At 27.8% G+C, this 24337-nt stretch overlaps 1 protein-coding gene across 4 annotated transcripts in view; it reads left to right on the top strand.

Moving 5' to 3' along the window:
* LOC113549843 (leucine-rich repeat-containing protein 24-like) overlaps window positions 1–24337 on the top strand; it is a 291653-nt gene that overhangs the window by 75372 nt on the left and 191944 nt on the right. For 3 of the 4 annotated variants that reach the window (XM_026951329.2, XM_026951320.2, XM_026951337.2), the window contains one exon: window positions 4263–4280. The gene's annotated coding sequence lies outside the window, so the exon portion shown is untranslated. The other variant, XM_026951345.2, reaches the window with a different exon arrangement.

Raw genomic sequence — 24337 nt, forward strand, 5'->3', positions numbered from 1 at the left:
TACTCAGCTAAAGTGCAAAATATATGAAATTATATTAATCATAAGATCAATTTATTAGAATTGTCATGTATATTGTATTGATTCGAAGGATTTTGTTGTGATTACCTTTACATATATATAGTTTTTTTGCTGAACTCTGTGAACGTTTTGAAACTTTACAGGTCACTGAAAAATGAATAAACTGTTTATAAATATAAATTTTTTATTCTTGTGATGTTTGATTGGGTTCGTAAAATAATTTATTTTCGTTTTGATTAGTAGTTTACTGTAATGAGTACTAACCCTTAGTGATTTCATAAATTCTTAGGAATTTGATTACATTATGACTAAAACATTGTTTTGTCTTAAATATTGTATTTTACTTGTATGACATCCCGAATACATATTAATATATGATTATTATTTTAACATAAAACATTAATTGTTTTAACAAGAATTAAAAACTAATAAAATACTTTATTTTGTAATTTAAACTCATTAAAAATCATTAATACAAATATTTATTTTTACTATTTCTTATTGTTATATTAAAATTTTTTTAGTACATTTTTAAATGACAATAAACATATTAAATTTTAGATTTAGAAACAAAATATTTCTCTGAACATTTAGATAGATAAAAATGTAAATGTCGATCCATTACACAATAGGTGGTTAATTAGTTATGAATAATTAACGACTAGTTCAAAATTTAATTTTTGTAGATAATTTTTAACTGTCATTCAAATGTTATTTTATTATGAATTAAAATAATACAAGAAAATATTTAAAAAAACCTTATTAATTTTTAAAATAAGTATTTATCGTTTGAATAATTTTCCAGAATACTTAGTTTAAAAAATTGTACAAAATATTATAATCATTATTATTTTCCATTAGTTTAAAGTTTAAATGTTGTCTGAAAGTTTAAATAAAGGAATCCCAAGTATTTCATATTTAATATAATATCGAAAATATATTTTATGTATAATATTATAAAAATAATCGATTTATAAAAAAGCAATAAATTAACTATCAGTGAGTCACCAAACACAATGTTACCTGTTACCTATAAATTATAACATATAAATAACTGTCACAGTTTGAATATAAGTTTTGTATATTTTAATTTTGGAAACGTTGAATTTTGCTGATTTTTTATTATAATATAAATTATTATTATAATTTTTTTGTATACATTATATATTTTACATGGATAGATAAATACCAAAATTAATAACAAATTTTGTTAGCAGGAAAACGATTGCCTAGTATAAAAACTGAGGTTTGACATTTTAATTCCCCAAAGCGGTAATCGAATACACTTTTTTATGTCTGTTAAAGTTCTATCTGATGATTTATTTCTGTGAGAATATTAAAAAAGTTTTCATTTATATTACGGGTATACAGCGTCCAACTGTTAATAACGATTAAGGTTATTTTTTTTTTTTAATATAGTTTACAACTCTTCCGAGTTATATGGAACAAAACAATTATTACAATTTCAGCATACTTGAAATATAAACATAGTGTCATATAAATCATTGGGATAATTTTTCTTACATTTTGAGTAGATGAAATTTATACTAACGTAAAAATAGTTTATATTAAATAAAATATAATATGTATTAAATTGTTTTTTTTTTTTGTTTTTAAAGAGCTCATTATTGTGTTCAAACTTTTCTTTTTGGTCGAATAATTCATTACTTGACGCAACGTTTATATTATAAATTAATTTTTTTTTTTAGTTTTTATAGTAGACTCCGATAATTATTTTTTAATATTTTAATCTATATTTATTAATTTTTGTGCTTGAGCGATTATACCGCACAAAACAATCTACAATATAATTTAGAATAATATACACCTTTTGAATTTAGTGTATAAAAAGAAAAAAAAATAATACTTGAAATTTGAAAACGTTATACTTTCATAAGGCATACACTACTGCTGCTAATTATTTTATTTAAAATAATTATTAATTTAACCATACAACACTATTATGACACGATCAAAGCATACATTATATACGTCATGTCCTAAAAACTGACATGAAATGTAATAACATTCGATCGATCACCATTGCGAAACGACGTGTCTTTTAAGTGAGTCTGAAATGAAAAATCACATCGAGTACAATATGATTTTAATTAGTATTGGTATGCGTTCGCAGGGAGCAGCTGTTTAGTATGATTGACGCGTAAAGTCACAAATATTATATTATTATTGTTTCCTGACCGTCATAACGAACCCGACGACGGTGACTGACCTTTGAGATACATATATATAGGTGCATACCTACCGATGTTAATTATATTTGTATATGAGAAAGGTGTGGTAATAACGGAGAGAAAATTAATAATAAAATTTGCGACGACGACGGCAATAATTGAATTTCCTCCAATCGTTTTTTTATGCAACTCCGCCAGGTTTTTTCGTTTTTTCCATTACCCATAAAATATTATATATATGTATAAATATTCATGCGTTTAATCGAAATCGACGGGCGTAATAATATAATTGTTTTACATTTTATAATAAAAAAAATACACACACACACACACACACACACACACACATATTTATATATACGTGTAGCCCGTAGAGGTATGCATTTTTTATGTCGTCTAAAGTAGATATGCGTAATACGTTTAACTGTAATAAATATATAATTTAAGAGCGATTGATAGATAGTCCACTGTTCGGCAAATGATTTATCGCATGAAACTCTTTGGATTTCAAAAGCGAATAGACAAACGTAAACATAAAATATTTAATAATATTATACCTACTATTTATAATTACATTATCAACACTATAAGTATTACGCGAACGGAATTAAATAATATTTTGTCACGTGATATTTAAGCTCACTATTTTTAATATCACAACAATATCTAATAAATATCAACCCCTACCCCCTCACATAACCTCGGGCAAGTTTATCATCATGAGATCGTATTCGAGTCGAACATCAATAAGTTTACGGGGCGACACTGGAAAGTTTTGAATTCGAACGATTTTTATTTCGACGAGTCCATCGAACTACCCGCGATTCCGGGAATGATTGTGTGTGCGATTTTATAGTGTCGTGAAATATTATTGTTGTGAGTTAAAACTTTGATCGGATTTACTATTGTTATTTATCATCGAACGTGAAGTTTACACACAAACACAATTTTATTTCGCGCGAGGACGAGATTGAACACGTTCATATGGTAAAAGTGAAATGTAACTTTAACAGTGTACTTGGATCGCAGAAATTTCAAAGTTTAAGTACACTTCTGTCACTTCACGTGGCGCGCTACGAGAATCTCTGGGTAAACTATATTATATAATATAAGGGTACTGTGATTAATGATAGAAGTTCTGCTCTATTTGGTCTCGTACAAATACAATACGACGATATGATACACTATATATATATTATAGATGTTATCTCGTTGCGTAGCTCGCATTGAAGTATCATTTTATTCAAATATAATAACAGTAGGTATTCTATATACGCGTGACGTTGTGTTGCAATGAGATTTTATCAGACGTAAACTTATCTGTTAATGAAACAATATTATATAAATATACCTATCTAGTCTTATAATTTTTTTCTTTTTTACATAATTTTGGGCGATCAAGGGCAGTGGGAAAAAGTTCAAAGCACCAAAAACATCGAGGTATCGAGTTTTTTTTATTATAATTCTTAAAAAAATTGACAAATTGAAACAATTGGTGAATAATTTGAATGCTTAAAATGTATAATTTGAATACTTAAAATACGAATAATACACATAAATCAATAAACTACTATAAGAACATTTTTTTTTTTTAATAATCTGACATTAAAATTTGTTTAATATTACTTTTGTGTTTTTGTGAGAATTTAAAAATTAATTGTACAGGCATTTTATTTACACTTATTTATTTTCCATTTCACTAAATTGTATACGAACGATTACAAATATTTACTACAAACGTATGAAATCATAATCACTATACTGGATATACTGCTTAATTTTTTGCTCTTACCGTAATAAAAATATTATTTGTGTATTTGAGATAACAAAAAATGATCAATTTTATTTCGAGTTATCGAGAGCAAGACGCTATTAAGTGTAATGGTGGTTTCAAGGAGATTTCAATGTAGTTTGAGATAAAGAAAAATTCGAGATAGCGACGTTCGATATTATAACCCAACTTACTGTATTATTATCTAAATAACAATATCTAAAGTAAAAGTTACTTATTTTATAAAAAAATCTAATGTTTTGTATTTTTATTTTTTTCAGAAAATCGATTAATCAAAGGTATGTCAATCACTTGCTATATTATTTGACGTTAACTAGTATGAACAATATTTACAAATCCAAACAAATACAGATCTACTATGTAATATAATCCAATAATTAGTAAGTAAATAAAATATTTTGTAAAGTTATTAGAAACTGTAACTAGAAATTTTAAATTGTGATGACTATCATTGTTATACGTTACTCTATTTACATTTTCGAATTCTACCAAAAGAATTAAATCTGCAATGTATAAGATCTATGAGTGTTTTATAGTTTTACTATAATAATATATTCAAGTAATAATAGTCAAATACATAATATAATTACACGAGACTGTGATTTTATGTCACACAGTTGATAGTTATTTTATAAATGTTTTAATCATTAAGTATATACACGTAACACGTAAGACGCATTCATATGTGCCTATAATCGAACAGTATAGATTATTACAGTGTTCGACGAGTACGATATTGGAAACGTTTGTTTGCAACGATTGTGGAGTTAATGTAAAGCCTCATTAAAATGATACACCAGTAAATTCATAAAATATTTTAACTGTTATATTGAAAACAAACTCGTTTAATCGAATTTACTAAAACGCCTTTGTAATACAAAGCTCGGCGATTGACATCGTTTTTGATTCACAGGTATACCTACTGCGATTACGTCGAGATTTTTTTTCCTTTTACATCATACAGATCTAAATCCCTCATTAGATTTTGATATTGTCCGCATATCATAAGAGTAAAATATTATATTTTTCTGGTCAAAAGTTATGGCTATGTGGAATTCATAATATTTCAAAGGTACCCAAAGCTATATATCCCGGGACGTTCAGATTTTTTTTTTTAAAGTGGTGGGAACTATGGAAACTCCATTACCACCCCTCTCCACTACGTGTCCGTACGTATATAATGTGTACAGCGTGCACTAAAGAAAATTCCGAACACCGTGGGGCACACCGCCGCCGTCTCACGATAATTTATCGGCAACGGAATTCTAAGGAAGTACCTTTACTCTACGTTTCATCTCGAGCATCTCGAGTATGGGCACTGAAAATGCGTCTGTCGATATATTATATTCGTACGTACCTAAAATTTTTTTTTCTTTATTCGAAGATAAATCTTCAATTTCAACGTGTGAAAGTTTTGAACACATTTTTTTTTTTAAACCTATTTTCGTAATAATTACCACCTAATGTATAGTAAAGGATATGTGTGTTTTATTTTCGAACTACGAGTAAATAGTAGCGGTAAGGTATGGTAAAACGAAAAAAAAATAAAAATCGAAACGAATAAACCTAACCGCGCGATATAGAGTTCCTTTGTTTTTAACGATAATGCACCGCGCCATAAAAACGCACAACAGAAGTGCCATCGTGGGAGATAAATTATTTTGACTCGTATAATTTAGTTTTGGTGGCACAGCAAATAGAGACAATTCCTCTTCGGCCGTAGTACGCATATCTACACACGCCGCCCCGTTGATGGTTTAATTTATATATTATATTTATAGCGTGTGTGTATAAAGTGAAAATATAGATTTTCGGTAGCACGGTGAACCCCAGGCGCCTATTTTCTCTGCGGAGTAGTGCCAAAAAAAAAAAAAAATCGATTCATTCTCCATCGTATTCAAACAACCCACAGCGATTTTTAATTCTGTGTGTGTTTCGAAATTGTATTATTTCGCCGCCCACATTAAAGAAACAACACTATACGACTTAATGTTATCGGGTGTGTGGGTGTATGTAGACGTTAGCGAGGGAAGGGAATAATAAAGTTTTTTCGTAATAACTGTATAATATAATAAAATTATCAAAAACAAACCGTTTAACTTTTAAAATGCAACATTATATATTTTCGAAAACTATTTATGGAATATTTTTCAGATGAGTGTGCGCATATTTATTTATTATTTAGTTCTAGACATATTATCTAAATATTTTAATTTATGGCTAGTCGGAGAACTATTTTTTAAAATTAATTTTCAAGAAAAATTAAATTTCAATCATTTTAGGTTTCACTAATTAGATATTAAGATATTATGCATTCCTACATATATTGTTTAGTTTTAGAACGCTTATAAGACATTTTATTTCTAATTATTAATATCTAGTTAGAATTACCTTGAATATAAGACTTGAACTTGATATGATTAATGCAAGTCGACAACATTTTTTTGAAGTCTTACATCTTGAGTGCGAAAATGTTTTAAATAAATATGCTTTTGACATAATTAAAACATTTTTATATTAAAATAATTAATTGCTGAAATTATCTAAACACTAATGTATTTTGAATTTTCTCGAAAAATAATTAAATTAATTAAATGCGAGCCGTAAATTGCTCTGTATTATATATATAAGTTAGTTTTTAATGTATTTGTATGAAACTTTTAAATTTTTTTAACTGACTATAGATAAAACTTATCATTGTAAATGAAATATAATTGGACGTTATCTAAAATTAAAATATACTGAATTAAATTTGGAACCGTTAATGTTTGCAGTTTATTTTATTTTTCACGATTTAAATTGATTTAAAATATAGTGAATTTTATTATGATACGTGTAACATAGTAACGATTTAAATTCATTAGGAATTGTAGAACGCATAATCTTAATATGATTTTTAAATAAATAATTTAATTTTTAATGGCAAAAATTATTTTATATTATTTTATTTTTCAACTCCGTAGTTTATAGCTAATAACATTATATTGACGGATCGTTGTGTAAGGGCAGTAAAAAAAAATATATTTATAAATATATTACTGATAAAATCCGTTTTCCATATTTTTATATTTCCCTATTGAACGTTTTATATATATTGGAAAAAATTATTATCAAATGAAAAAAATTACAAAAAAAAAATCAACTTAATATATTACTTATTAAGCGTTCATTTTTTTCTTACAATATTTGAAATAATGAGGACAGTATAATCACTATACAAAAAATATAAAATTACATTTTCCCTGGATTTTAGGATTTTATTAAACGAAAAATATGTTATATAAAAAACAGCGATATAACGGCGGACGTATGAATAAAAATCATTTTTATAGTACTTTTTTATCGCAGCTATTTATAACAGTAAATTTTTTAATACGTTGAAAATTAATATACTATTATGCGATATTGTTTAAATCGATAGAATTAAAAATGTTTATGGAGGTCGGCTGGCATGTAAATTTCATCCGCTTTTTGTAGGTCCTGTGAGGTACCAGTGGGTATCATACGTATCAACTAAAACGATTTGCATTCATCATTCGCAATACGACGATATTTGTACTGTTCCAAATTGTGGAAACCGCATATTCGTCGCCGTTATCGAGCAACTGCAATTTCGCACAGTTATATAGTTCAGTACTGCAAAGACGCTGTACCCGACCGATGTATATGAACGTATATTTGTAAAATTGAATCACCGGTATTTTCCCACACAAAAACCATATAAAATGTATTATCTTTGCGCATTCGACGGGTTTTTCGATGTCGGCCTAACGCGAATACTCCCGTAGGTCGAGTACATGCAGTTATTTTCTCGCCGTCGAATACGACCGCGAATTTCTTGTCAAGTGTGTACATTTCTCGTTTTCGGTTTTCGCCGAAACATTTAGGACCGTATTATTATAGGTAAACGTGTGTTATATTATTGTTATTATTATTGTGTGGTTTGTATATTATGTTTTTGTATGAAACTGCGTTTAAAGCGCCAACTGTATATTTCCACTATGTATGGTGCTATGTATGTATGGAGTTCAAAATAAATGATTTCTTCGTTACGATATATTGACATATTTAGCGTATTCGGATATAATATGATAGTTATCATATTATTTGAACTGCACAACTATTGTTATTTTTGAAGCAAAGTATATAACATATTATATATTTATTTTAAATATATCCTATTTAAAAAATCTGAAAGTATATCAAATTTAAGGTGATACAATTACCAAATACGCAAATGAACTTTCGTGAACATTAAAACGCATTTATTGAAGTGCATTTTAATGGTGATTGCTTAAGAATTATGAAATAGCTGATTATGTTAGCGACGTAAATATATCCTATTTTGTTAAAGTAATTTATAGTAGCTCATAGAACATACAAAAATTACATAATTTATTTATGATATATGAGATTTGTACTATTCCTAATAATAGATTACAAAATAAACAATAAGTAAAAAAAAAAAAAACGATTATTTAATTATTTAATGTAATTTTTTTTTTTTTTGATATACCATTTTCCGAAGTTTTAATAAAGTTATTATTTAATATAAAATGTGTCATAGAAAAATTGGAAGTTTTCCGGGAGGCATTTTTGAGGCTTTTTTTTATTTTATGCGTTTAATATATATTGTTGTTTAGATATATCGGTAGCAATACTTTTAATATTAAGTAATTAAAATTATTATATTATTTCATGGTTTTCCATCGAAATGTTTTTTAATTTATTTGTACGCATATAATTTTATGGTATATAAAATCAAATATTATAAGTTTAAATGTTAACATGAAACCTTTGTAAATGGACGTTGTGCAACCAACTATTTCGCAACTTCATTATTCTTATCTCACGGTTAGTTTCCGAAAATGTCTGATAATGTTCATTTAAACAAACGAAAAATAAATTAAATAAGGTGGACACAAACATACCTACACTATTGCTAACAAAGACTATAAATGTTACCGCTCGATTATTTTACAAAGATAAATATTTTTGATGAAAATACAAGTTTGGTTGCAATTATTAATTATATTTTTTTTACTATTATTGATTGATGTGGAACGAAATCAATATAAAACTATATGTGTACCTATACTACATCCCTATTTTATAGTTTCAATAGTTGTTTATTTTAAAATGTTTTATCAACATTTTAGAAATAACAAATTATATTTATAACGCCTGTTCAAATATATTTTTATTAAATTACTACCTTAAGTAAAAAAAATAATTTAAATTTAAAAAAAAAATGTTAATGTCGGTGATTTACATAAATTTAAAAAAGATCACTTTTTTTGTTTAGAATATTTAGTGAAGAAAAATATCGGTTAAAAGAAAATGTTTGTATAGCATTAAACTAAAAATATCCGTTCCACACGATGCTTTGGATTAACATGAAATTTGCATAAGTGCATTATTCTTTTAGGTTTAATTTCTTCGTAGTTTATTCGACAGATGTAGTGTCAGTAGATGATTCTATAGAACTACATTACATATTCAAATTAAGAATATTGGTTAATACTCAAACATATTTAAAAAATTTAATTGAAAAAACAGCTACTAGCACTTTATATATATATGGTAATTATATAAGCATGGAGTTTAAACCATAATCTATCGACCATCATAATCATTTCATAATGAATATAATTGAATATTGTAAATTAATTAACTTACGTAAATAAAAAAAATAATTTTTAATGAATACAATTTAAAATATATATAAGTATATATTGTAATCATGTATTTATATTTTTCAGTGAATTAGAATGCAAAGTGATCGTGCACAGTACTATTTGTTACATTAGTTATTCTTAGTTTTTACTTTTTATGACTGTGATATAAATATTGAGGCTTGAAAGTAATTCGTTGATTAGTGTCTCTGAAAAATTTAATATTATCATCTATTAGAAGGTTTGCTTCATGTATATCATTAAGTAGTATTGATCTGTTAATAATACACGTGTTATAATGTTATTATTAAAAAAGAAAAAAATATGTTTTAAAAATTATTTTAGATTAAAATTACATCATAAATACGAGCATAATGTAACAATAATATAATACAACATATTGTAATATTATGTTTTTATTTTTAAATAAATAAAATGTTTTTAATAATCATATAAGATGAAAAAAAAATATATTTTTTTAATAAGTCCAATGAATACTGAACTAATTTTGTTCAAAAATGTTTAATGCTGAATATTTACTAAAATGTATTATACTGACAGTAAGGCAGATAAGTAAGGTACATTAAATATGGATTTTTTATGGTTCAGCAGCATTTAAAAATATAAAAAACTGCATAACACAGCTATATTATCGAGAATAAATTATATTCAGGTAATTTCGATGTTGTATTTTTTAATACATAATATCATTTAAGTATTAAATAGTATACAATACCCATTTTTTTCTAAGTATTTAGTTCATAATTCATATTATAATATTATAATTAATTCAAAATGCGTATCTCCGTATTTCAATATTATAGTACAGTAACAGGGCGTTAATCATAGGCATTTTTGCTACACCACTGTCGTGGGTGCAACAATATTTAAATTTTTGCATTTTAATTTCCAGCACTAAAACAATCAAAAAATAACATTATATTAACCAGTAAAATATAAAATATAATACTTATAGTGTAAACCTATTTATTATATAGTTTATGATAATTAAGAAATATGTTGATAACAACCGAATTCAATTTTAGGTAACTGAAAATGAAATTATATTACCAATGAGTTTTATTTTTACCAGTAAATTATTAAAATTAGAATCACGATTTATAAATCAATGTTTGTTCATTATAATTTTGTATGTACATTTTTTCTGCTGATCTTTCTATAACCATATTTCGCATCTAGTGAAAGCTTCTAGTTAAAAATATATGAAATTCCTAGGTGTGCTATTGGAGATCATTTAATTATTTTCTTAACGATCTCGTTTTCAAACGTCATAAATTCGAATTAAATAATACAAAGTTCACATAGGAATTTTAATTATACTACAATACTCGTGATCAACTGTTTTTAAATTTTAATTTTGTTGATAAACTATAATATTTTTTTTTTATTATTATTCAATTATGAGCATATTAAAAAATTACTTAAATAAGTGTTCGAGAAATGTTATGTTTAAAAAAAAATCAACTTGAAATATCGTATAATGATACAACATTTATAAGTTAACTGGCATTTATTCGATTATAATGATTATAATTTATAATATAAACGGGGCAAAAATGCGCGTCAGTAAAAAAAAAAAAAAAAGAAAAAAAAAGAAACGACAAAACTTAAAATCGTCATTGTATTTACGTCGCCATCTGCTCAAATTCTCAAATACATTATGACTTCGCAATGATGAATATTAAAAATGATTTTCTGAGTGAAAATTCTAAATTGTGTTCTTAAAACAACGACAAGTATTTTTTATTAAGTAATTTACTTTAGAATGCTGCGTGCGTCTTAAAATGCGTTCTAGGCTTTATAATGTAGTCCTGCAGAACGGTCGTTTGTCTCTGTCAGTTAATTTGTATTTGATTTGTTTTTAAGCTGTCGTCGTAATTTTTTACGTCTTCTTTACGTGTGCAAAGTCAAATGTAAAGATACACTTAATTACATAATTGCGGCAATTACTGTTGTTATTAATATTATGTCGTCGCATTATGCACGATTATTGAAGAATAATTCGTCGCACAGACTGCAGTAGCTGCACTGGCGGAGGTGCAGACTTCTGCCGTTGTAAATCACTTCGGGATCTCATAATTTCTGTTGTTTGTGATATAGATTGCGCACATATTGAAAAGTGTTAGATGTCGGAGCATAAGTAGGGTGCATAAATATGCGTACCAAAAAAAAATATGTACATTACGATGCTTATGTCAGATCGATTGCACGTACTACACACTGCGCCACAACATAATATACTGTGTCGTTTAAAACGGACTTTAGTGTGAGTTTAAGTGCTAATGTGTACGTATACAAAACACATACACACACACACTCACACACACACACATAAAAAGTGGTACGCCCCCGCACAATCGTCTCGTGACCATAAGTATAAACGGCTATAATATTATTATTATTATATATATATTCCGGTCGGCCGATAATGTCCGTTCCTTTCTCTCAGACTTCATCATCCCTCTCGATCACGATCTACTCTCTCTCTCTCTCCCACTCTTTCTCTTTCTCTCTCTCTCTCCGTTTGGCACAGAGTTGAACGGAGCGTGCTACCGAACAAATTGCACTGGAGCCTGTTTTTTAGTACTGTAACATTTACCATATATTATAAACACCGCAAGCGCACGTATGTGTGGGTGTGTATTGTGCGAGAACTCGGCAAAGCGTGCGTGCGCACAATAAGCGCGTTTAATATTCGGTAATGGGCGCCGATTAACCGCAGCTAAAAGACCAGAAAACAAAGGATTCTTCTCCCTCTATCGCGCGCGCACATACACACATATACACACACACACACACACACGCCCACGCACAAGGACACACGGCCGTCGGTCTATATAGTGTAATCTCTCGCCTCCTACTCTCTCGCATTTAGCCCAGTCCGAGAACTGATTTGTACTAAGCGGTGCTGGCTATATGACCGCGATTTTTGAAACTCGCACCTCTCAGTCCCGAACGACTGTTTCTCGCCGTACCGAATAATTATTATTTAGCGCTTTTGTGACGGTGGACGAATTCGAATTTCGATGTTAAAAATATCGAATTAGATCGACTGTCGTAAGTTCTATATATCGACACGCTTAAAAACATAGTAATTCGTATATTATACGCATGTACAAATAAATTATTATAACATTAATAATATTATATGTTTATCGCTCCATCAAAAAATTATCATGAAAACACACACTCACATACAAAAACCGTGTTTCAAGATAATCGAGTTTAAATATTTTTCACAATGTCACAACACAAAGTGATTTGAATAAAGTCTTTACGATTTGGACACAATATTATATAAAAATAAACGAGGCGCATTGTCAAAAATGTAAATTTACCGTAAATATATAGTCAAATTTTGAATTATTACACAATTTTCTGACGTTATACAATACACGTGATATATAAATATCAAGACATTATTATGGCCTACATTCAAGCGTTTCTTTATAGACGCAGTTCACATATTTTTTTTTATAAGCGCCAATTTTTATCAAAGTTTTGTCATATCGTGTTTAGCATCAACGAACAATAAAGTTTTCTGATCTCTGTGATTAGCGGTATCGCTACAATGCCCACCGTCCAACAATATAATCGCTGTCATGTGATAACTTGTATAGTTGTATAATATTATTGATTTATTAGAATATACTATAGGAAGTTTATAACGCGAGAAATAATAAATGTATTTTATTAAGTGTATACATTTTAAATAAAAATCATAATTTAAATTGAAAATTATTTCGAAGTTTTTTTTTGTATGTTTATGTTAATATGTTGTATGTACTATGGATCGTCTATTCCTATACTATCATGATGGTTTAGTTTATTTATAATTAATTATCTGCAAGTCTCAATTTTTTATGAACAACTTTATAAATTAATTCGATTGTTTTAATCATATTATTCTTTAGCTGAAAAGTACAATTAGAGATTATACGAGCGGTAATAAGCCATATTTTATACAACTCATTTTATGATACATAATTAACAATATTAACAAACGCTAAATTTAATTAAACTTTTATTTCAACATTTTTAATGACTTTTTGAAACAACTGAAAACGATTTGTCATCAAATTTCATAAGTTATCTCTACATAACAATATATTTTATTGATACGATGTTAATAATGAAATAAGGAAATAAAAGTTGAGTACCCAATTGTTCGAAGTTCTTTACAATACGATTATGATCGTTATATGGTTTTCAAGTTAATAGAAATCATACTAAAGTTTTCCAATTTTATTATTAAGCACTCCAAAACACAATTTTATATAAAAGCTAAATATATTGTGTAACCAACACTATTAAATTCGGGGAATAGTACAATAATATTTTTAAAATTAAGTATAAGTATATGTATAAATAAGTAAATAGGAAAACATTGAAGTCATTCAAAGTGTTTTTGTTTATTAAAACCTTTTTTTAAATTCTAAGTAATTTATAAATAAAATAATATAATCACGCGATTGAAAGATGCATTTGTCTCGACTATATGTTTGTGCTATAAATATACATTTTATATTATATAAAATTATTTAAATTTTATTTATAAGTAAAATACCTTGAAAATATAATTCAATGTTTCTTATAGGTTTTTATACATAATGTTATTTTTAACTTATGTACTTATATTATATTAAATTAAAATATATTAAACATACCATGCAATTTTAATAGTAAAAAAAAAATTAATTTAACTAATAATACAGAATTGCAGTACATTTCAAAAACAGTTCATCGCTTTTATTATCCGGCATAGTTAGATTAATACTATTTAAATATCAAACAAAAAACCTCTGTTCTAGTCAATACCTAATATATATATATATATATTAATAAAACAACTGATGAGTAAATATAGTGGGTAGTAGATACCTGGTACTTGTGTGTATTCTGTAATATGAGAAATAATTTAATGTAAAAAAATAATTCATGAATATAAGAAAAAAAAATTCGTATTATACACCATACTGCAGATGAAGTCACTGAAGTAAAAAATCGTTTGATGGAAAAATGTAGACATTTATTTGAACATCTTTATAAATAAGAACTAATAAGTAAATGGTTATCAGACGTATATAGTTTAAAATTTATAGAAATTCAATACAGTTAAAGAAGAACTTTTATGCGATAAATTAAAAATAATATTTATTTAACATAACCATCACTCGATAGTCGTAATACATTTTAAAGTACAGAAAATAATTTTACGATTTAACTTCAATACAAAACACATACAATTTTAAATTAAAAATGTATAATTTCTTAATCATAAAGTAATTCTTAACTAAAAAACTTTTTTTTATATATTACAGACGAATTAATTTAACAAAATATCTTATAATTATAAAAAATACATTCACTGTAATATCGGATATATATTAAATTACTATTAATTTTTAAGTAATAATGCATGTATGTAAAAAGTATTTATACGAATTAAAGTTAACTATACTTGCATATGTGTTTTGCAATACAAATATATGTAAATACATTTACCCAATACAGTCTTAAGTGATGACACTTTTATATTATTATGAGTTTCAAAAATTGGTAGTGTTTAACATTCCTGATGTATTGTATAATGAGGAAAACCGTGTTGGATTGTGCCTAAATCACCCGTCCGGAAAAAAACGCGAAGCAAAATGTTAACATTTTTTTTTTAATTATTTAAATTTATGTGTAATAAAAAATTGAGAAAACAGCCCAAAATTATAACACTTCGGAGACTTGAGGTTCTTATAATATTATATATTATATTATTATATACTCGTACAGTCGTTTATATTATATATAATGGCGTGATATCCAAGTGTCGTCATTGGTGACGGAGTTATGTAGTAATGGAGATTTTATTGTCATAACCGTTTTGTTGAGCGTAAGTTATGGCACACTAGTCCTCATTCTCCTCCGCCAGGCCCGGTGCGCAGGGGGTCACGGATAACGCCGCGCAAATTGTATTTCGCGACGACGCGGTCGTATTCGATTTCACGAGATCAAATCGTAAAGACGTTTTCGCTCGTTATTTATCATCCGCTCGTCGAATGCACATGCACACATACACAAGTCCACATGTACACATACATATACACATAATGGCTATACTATATATATATATAAAATAAATAAAAAACATTCGCTATACGCATAGCAAATCCATTGAAAAGCAGAATAAAAATATTCGGCAAACGCGTTCGTTCGGAAGGGTTGGCGTCGTGACTGGAAAACAATTTTATACAAATAGACGCTGTGTACGAGGCGATTCTCTTATTGCTATGCAGCCATTTTCTCGATATATTAAAGTGTTTTTTGAATTTTTTTTTACTTACGTTTTTTAAGTCATTACAACACATTACGTCCTTGGAAAAAAAATTGTATTTATTACTAACTATTTTTATCATTATCATTTTTAGTTTATAAGAAATGATAAAAAAAAATCATCTCGTATAATATGTATAATAATATTCGGTATAAAAAGTTTCGTTTTCGTCGCCCGCGGTCGCTTAAAACTATAACCATATAGGTACCTAGCTATATGCGTGTAATAAAATTGATAACTATCGTACGGCGTATATATTATTATGTACAGGTACGCATACGTATAATATGTGGTGGGTTCTAATACGACCCAGAACGAACATCGCCGACGGTCCGATGGGTAGATGATAATAATATTACTCGTGGAAAAATCCTCGGTAACACACTAACGATCACGTACTCCGACATCGTGCAAATTGGTATTTTAAAGGATTATCGAGTGGTGGTATACGAAACACGCACACACACATAGGGATACATTTTCTATATAAGTAATAAAATTTAGTGTTCGCTTTTTAATGGAAACCCAATTTTGTAGAACTACCCAACGGTTTATATTAAATTCAACGTAGTCATTTTTACGAATTTTGGGCCGAATCGAATCATACTTACATCAGGTGACTTCTTTGAAAAATTCCTGGGATTTTTAATTTTTTTTTTGTAGTTGTTATGGACAGAATTATTTTTCCAAACGGAAGATTATTTTGAAATGCTTAAAAGCAGCTTTCCTGTGATATCTTCTGATATTTTTTCTTTCGTTATTTGTGGTTTTTCCTTATTTTTGTTTACAAATTTTTGAGTTTTTAATTGTAAGTTGTTAATTGAAATAGAGATTTTATAAATACTATTTAATATTTTGAAGTGCGTGAAAACGTTTCTTAACGAAATAAGCTTTATGATAAATTAACAAAATTCTTATGTTGAATCAATTTTTTTAAATTTACTTCGATAGTAGTAGGAAAATTCAAGTAATTTTTCTAAGAATAAATTAATAAAAATAGATTTTATTTTATACTGAAGAAAAAAACGGAAAAAAAATTAAATCAAAACCCAGGCGGAGACCGGGTAAAATATGTATATATTTGCAGGTTAGATTAGTATCGTTAATATCCGATGGAATCTCAATACCAATATACTGGATAATTCACAAAGCATGGTCTCCCTTTTGTATTCTTCAATAATTCATTAATGCATCTATTCAGATATCATTTTATGTATATATTTTTTTGAAATTATTAAATAAACTTTTAGACCATATATGTACTTAAGGTTGATAGTTCATAAAAATAGTCAGACGAAAATATAAAAATTTTTTAAAATCGTATCTAATATTAGCATAATTAAACCAGGATGTTTTTATTTGAAATCGGTAGTCAGCCTGTACACTGGATACTTCTTATGTAGTACGAAAAATGTTGAGTATTTGATAATTTGTGGTCTGCAAATATATACGATTATTTTTAAAGTTCCTAATGTTTGTAGATTTTCAATAAATGAATCATTGAATATGAAAATGGGGGTCGGAATGCTCGGCGGATCGCCCTGTATAATATTATTATTATTATTATTATTATCGAAACGCCGTCGGATATTAACGATATTCGGTCCGGTGGCGCGTTTGACGCGTCCGTCGCGGCAATGATTTTATTAGCGCGAGACCGGGCGAATTGCCTTTTCGGAAATGAGAGAAACGTGTTTGTTTGAACAATAATTTCCTGTATTGCGGTGGCGGGGTGTTTGCGGCCGATCGCTAGTGCGCGTCCGTCATCGTGTCGCCCCCGGGACTGCCGTCGGATAAAATGCGACCACTGCCCGTCCGCTCATCCTCCGCCACCGGCGTCACCGATACGATCGAAACGATTTTCGGTAACCACGAACTATCGCAACGGACGGGGTCCACCATTTTCCAGCGGTGACTCGCGGGGGGGGAGGGTGACTCGCGTGACGATTCTCAAACGGTTTACTAAGAGCGACAAGGACGTCGTTGCGCGAAACACTTATCTTCGTTATTATCGTTATTATTTATTTTATTATTATTATTATTATTATTATTATGATAATTTGTTGGTATAATTTTAGCGTCAACCCTGTGACGTTTTTTTTTTTTGTTTTTCCAAACTATTTCGTGCAAAAAACGTTAGGCGAGAAATTCTGAACACACGCGAAAGGTGCCATTTTTTTTTTTTATGCGGTGTTAATGCGAGCGTAGGACCATTTTTTAATTAAAACGACCTTTTTTTTTCGCAGCGATCCCCAAACAAACGGGTCGTGATTCGTTCGCTATTTCACATTTTCGATCAGCGTGATCTACACGATAAGCATGCTTATTCGCAATATATTTGTGTCACCTCGAAATATTAAAACCATTTCAATTGGGTTATTAAATCACTACTATGGTTTTTCATTATTTGTAGTGATAAAATAAATATATAAAATGTACGCAATTTGAGTGGATTATAATATGCTCCGCGCGTGACCCTGTTTATCGTAAAAACAAAAATGTATTTCTTATGTTTACTTTAGATATTAATATTATTTATGTATTTGTTTACAGTCATAATACATCATATTATACGGTAGTATCAGAGTACTCGTCACATATTATTATATGTAATACTCAATCGGTATAGCACTGAATTCTGATTTAACTGTGTAAAAATCAAATAAAGCAATAATGAATATGCTTTTACTAGCTGAATAGTTATGCAAGACTTAACTTATTGTTTTAAATTTTCCTCAGAAAAGCTATCATTAAAAAAAAATATACATATATATATATAACATTATGCTTTTCAACTATTTATTAATAATACGATAAACATTATAATATTAGGTTGGTAATGTTATGTTATGTCTTACTATCACAGATATTGTTTCAATATAACTTCCCCTCCTCTCATTAAATACAAATAAATAAATAATTATACTATTATAGTAAGTTGGTTTAGCTATAGTTATACGTTCATAATGTGTTTTATTAATAATAGTTTAACAGATATCCGAAATACTACAATATTCTTGTCTATAATATTTATAAATGTACTTATAATAATAATAATATGTCTTAGTATTTATGACGATTAATGATGGTCTACGGTCACGAAATTCAAACGCGTTGTATTTGTAATGAAACCGCACGGCTTACAATAAAGAAAATTTTATTCGATTTCGACCTTACAATTTATGTGCATTCGGTGCATACATCGAGAATTTAGCAGGATCATTACGAATCAGTGCCTGTTTGCGCATGTGTGTTTTTTTATTATTTACTTATGCGCACGTATAGTTAATGTAGTGGCGTACGTATACTATACGGCGCACACGTATATTATATTATATTTATTATAAAATATGCTTTTCGCAATAATACCACAATGTGTAAAATACTATACTACACAAGTTTGAAGTTATATGGGGCTACACTTATATTAGCTATTCAAAACTCTTATAGGTACGCTTATAATATATGTATACTATATAGGCATACCCTACTTATGATGCTTTAAAAAGGTATTCTATATTTACGCGCGTACATCTCGAGTATATTGTCGTTGAAAACCTTTTTAAAATGAAAAACATAAAATAAGAGATTCTTTTTTTTTTCGTGAGTGTTAAGGTACATTACCTACTCGGTAGACGTGTATATAATATATGCTCGTTGGCCCATCTCGTTTAATATTATCGTAAATATGTTTTCACCGAATTGACGTCACAGTCTCTACAGCCGACTATCCCTACACATAACTCTCTACTGTTATAATAATAATAATAATGAACAAATACATATTGCACTTGTCTGCGGGCAAATATTGCCATAACCCCGAAATCGAGGTTGTTGTTATCATTCATGAGCCACATTTCGCATATTGTGTTTTTGTTTTCCGGAAAGGGCCTGTGGTTTTCGTTACGACGCCATATCCTCGTTTCAATTACTATAGGGCATATTGTAATAATATATGATTATATATAATGGCGTGTGCATTACGTTCGTAAAAAAATAGAAAATAAAATTGTCTTTGATCTGCAAGCGAGGAAACCTTTGTAGCGTGCACGTGAAATCCATACAAACATTAATAATATTTATTTTGGCATTGAAAACATGGAATTTTTGATTGTTTAATTATCAGAATATGTATAGTTATTTCCTGCACCGTAAAATCGAAATTCCTTTGATAATCTTAATAACAGCTATATTATTATATGTTTGATATACATACCTATGTCGTTACTTTTTGAAAGTATATGTTATTTCGTTTCACCTCAAGAAAAACATACTATATCGTACTTTCCATTCTTTAATGGTATGACGCATACCTCTTGTTAATAAAACCACATATTCCTGAAAATAGGATAATTCGTCCAAGCACATGACGTAACATAATTTATGTATGTTATTATTTATTAGTTTATTGTTGTTGGTTTTTAATTTGTTTATTGTATAGGTACACAGTGATGTTACTATTTAATTCGTACGATTACATGATTGAAATAATAATTGTTTAATTGTGGACTGTATATCAAAGATGAAAAAAATTCTTATTGATAATAGTCCGATTATGTCTAAGTAGTTTCTTAACCGTGTGAAACTGCGGCGAGATGTTCTAACTTATAACGTTCCACTGTAGTTTTTTGAAAAAAATCGATTTACATTTTTTTTTTGAGTTTTTAAAAATAATCATCATATAGTATTTAATTATTTATCTGGTGTTAATTTTAGTTTACGCCACATAAATTCCATATAGTTTTTTATAAATATCTCAGAGCATGCTGGGTGAGGGGGGCATATTATAATTTCAATCAATCTCATACATTATATCAATGATCAATAAAAATACGTACCAAACCATGCACATACATCATTATGTGCATATTCTATATCTATATTATATTATTATAAAACAAAGCATGATGTTGTTTATTCAATACAATTATATAAATTTATAAAAATAAATAAAACAATACAATACAATTATACGTGAATTTTTGAAATTTATATGACAAAGAAAAATTGATGGTTAATTAAAACTAGTTGAGGCGAAAATTAATATTTAAAAGTAACTCATTTCAAATTTTTGAGTTATTAATTTAAAGCGAAAAAATATATTAAATGATATTCTCGTTGTGTTCAGCGAAACGGATTTGACGATTTGTGTATTCATTATATATTATAACTAAATCGGTATATGTAATTGCCAATTGGTTCAATTTTTCTACTCGTTTATAGGAAATGCATCATACTAACTAATAACTAAAAAGTGTTCTTCTTAATTCGTACTATATTAATAAGAAAATGTCTTTGTATATTTTCTTCAAACAAAAGAGTTAGCCACAATTTTTATTCGTACAAAAGTATTGACATATTATGTTAACAGGCATAAAGTTAAATGTATTACATTTTTTTTGTCTGTGATTTATTACATCTTCTACAAACCTTTTATAGATGAAATGTTAATGTTAATTCTAAAATTATGTTAGTTGCGATAACTTACTTTCTTTTAGTTCAGGCGAGGCGAGTTAAACTAACATAACCTCAAATAAGGATATAAACTTTGTATAAATTAATGATATATAACTAAAAATAAATTAATGGAATTTAAAATAAAGTATACTCAAATTATTATTATAAAAATAAAATAAGTAAATAAGCATTTACAAAAAATAGGTTTTATAATATTAATTATAATTTTTTTATCAGTTATACAAATTGTATTCTTGTTATTATTATTATTAATTTAATTTTTATTGCAAGAGTGCTTGAAATTGTATAGTTTTGTGAATATTTATTTTGTGTCTATTACATAATGTTTTCTCTGTATATCTAAAGCATTTGTGGTTGTTATTCTTTTAAAAAACTTTTAAGTATATATTCTGCACTTTTCGCTCTTCGTTATTGAAGTTTATGTCATTTTTTTTATCGCAACGAGGACAACAGCACATAATTAAATTGTATTATTGACATTTTGTTAGTCAATAATAATTAATAGGAATGATGGTAATTTATTGTTGTTTTATAAAAACTTTAATATAGTTTTTATATTATTATAATATCAGTTTAGTATAAAACCGTGAATATATTTTATGTACATAAACAACTAATCGAAATATTTGACAACTTTATGCATTATGTAAATTATAAATAAATATTTTAAATAACTACAATAAATTTAAATATGGGTTTTTGGTATATAAATATATATTACAAGTTATTTTATAGATTAAATTAAAATAAGTTAAATTCAGGTCGATTTTTGCGATCAAAACATTATGATCTAGTCAAATATTTATCTTATCTACGGTTATATGATTGAAATTTCGAGTTTGATTCAATAGAAAAACATATACGTACAACTATAAATAGTTTTAGTGACAAAAGTAAATTTTTTCCTTTTATTATCGAAACTCCACTATACGTTTGGATTATTAACTATTATATCGTATATTTACTAGGCATCATCGTTCTGATAATCAAATAAAACTACACTTCTCCCACACTTTATGTGCAATTGAAAAATGATATAAAACACCCAACCACAATTCGCGGAACTAATAATTCGTTATGGTTTACAGTGTCCTATAAAACGGAATTGGCGTTTAATAAAAATGTTATGCCGTTACTATATATATGGTAAATTGAGTGTGCGTATGGAGATTATTTTCATTTTTCGCGTTTTTATTTCCTTCCAACTCGGGACAATTCGTTAAACATTATATTTTTTTAAATTGCTTTTTGGAGTATTGTGAATTGCTTTCCTTTAAAGCTTATTTATATATAGACGGAGAGCTACGGGAGGTGATAAAATCGATGGTATATAGGGAAATACTTTCAAATACTTCCACAATGCTCAATTTCTTAGACAAGACAATTGAACTTTCCTAAGTTTTCTCGGCTACTGTTTATGGGAGACCAATACTTTTGTTCATTTTATTTGTATTCCTCGACACTTTGTTATTGGAATTCGATAAAATAGTTGGCGCTGCAACGGTTTTTCCGCGTGCACACACTACCACCCAACGATCGGTGACTTTACACAAATTTAATTAAAAAGTGCAATACGATTGTTTTAATCTTAAATAGTAAGCACAGTGTGAAATACACTCATGCAGTGTACTTTTATGTTATGTAAAGGCTTTGCGTAAGTTTTAGTTGAGAACAAATGACTCAAAAACTATAGGTACGATACGATAAATTGTACTGTCCATATTTAATATTTAAACACATCGAGTGAATATCTATACTGTTTATTATAATTATTGATGTAGTGAACGACTCGAAAATTATAATAAACCAATAAAATGAAAAAAAAATTATTCGTGAGTTTTGTTTTACATACGTACTTGATTGTTTGTACAGACATTTCAATATTTTATTTCGTATTTAATAATTAGAAAGAAAAAAAAAAAAATTTCAGCAGTTCGGTGAATAATTTAATAATGAAAAATAAAACGTTTTATTAAAAACCCGCTGTATTGTTGTATAAATGACATTGAATCAATCTACATTTTTGCTTAAAGCTTAAAGCGCATTTAAATTTTTACCACGTTTCTTATTTATATTTCTTATTAATTTACAAACACCGTGTATAACTACGTTTTGGCAATATTTTTATTTGTCAATTTCGCATTACAAATAAACACCTAGTTCGAATGCAGTTTATTTTTTAATCACGAGCTTACTTACTTTGTTTACGGTTGTGCAGGCAATTCTTTTCTTTTGTTATTTTTATTAATCCCATTACTTTTCTTTTTGTAATTGAATACTTTTATAAGACAATTCACGATTCTTATACGAAACACAGCTAATATGGAATGTACAGAGTGGAATTTTTCTATTATTATTAAATGCAAATACCTGTTTGTCTTTTATTGCGACGTTTTGTCTGGGACAGAAAGGGTAAACACTGGCATATTTTCGTGCTTCCGACATTAACTTTGAATAGTTACTGTGTAGGTATTTTAAAACGACGAGGTTGCCGGTATCCGGTAAAGGGTTATTGGTTTTTGGTTTGAAGAGAGGGGCGGTGGCAGAGGTGAAGACGATGATGACACATAAAGGAAGAAACTATTGAAATTATGTAGACCATGAAAGCAAAAATCAATGAAAGTACTGCTCAAAACGGCATACCATTTTGGACGGTAATTACTGCAATATTGCCAAAAATATATGAATGACTTAATGTATTTTGGTGTGCGTTTTTCCCATTAAAATTATTTTTATTCACTCATACGTGAAAATATAGTGTATGAAAATATACAAGTATTTTTTATAATACCTACGGAAGTTTTCGTTGAATTCAGTACTCGTTGGTAATAATTAA

The sequence above is a fragment of the Rhopalosiphum maidis genome, chromosome 4 (genome assembly GCF_003676215.2).
Source record: "Rhopalosiphum maidis isolate BTI-1 chromosome 4, ASM367621v3, whole genome shotgun sequence".
Lineage (NCBI taxonomy): Eukaryota > Metazoa > Arthropoda > Insecta > Hemiptera > Aphididae > Rhopalosiphum > Rhopalosiphum maidis.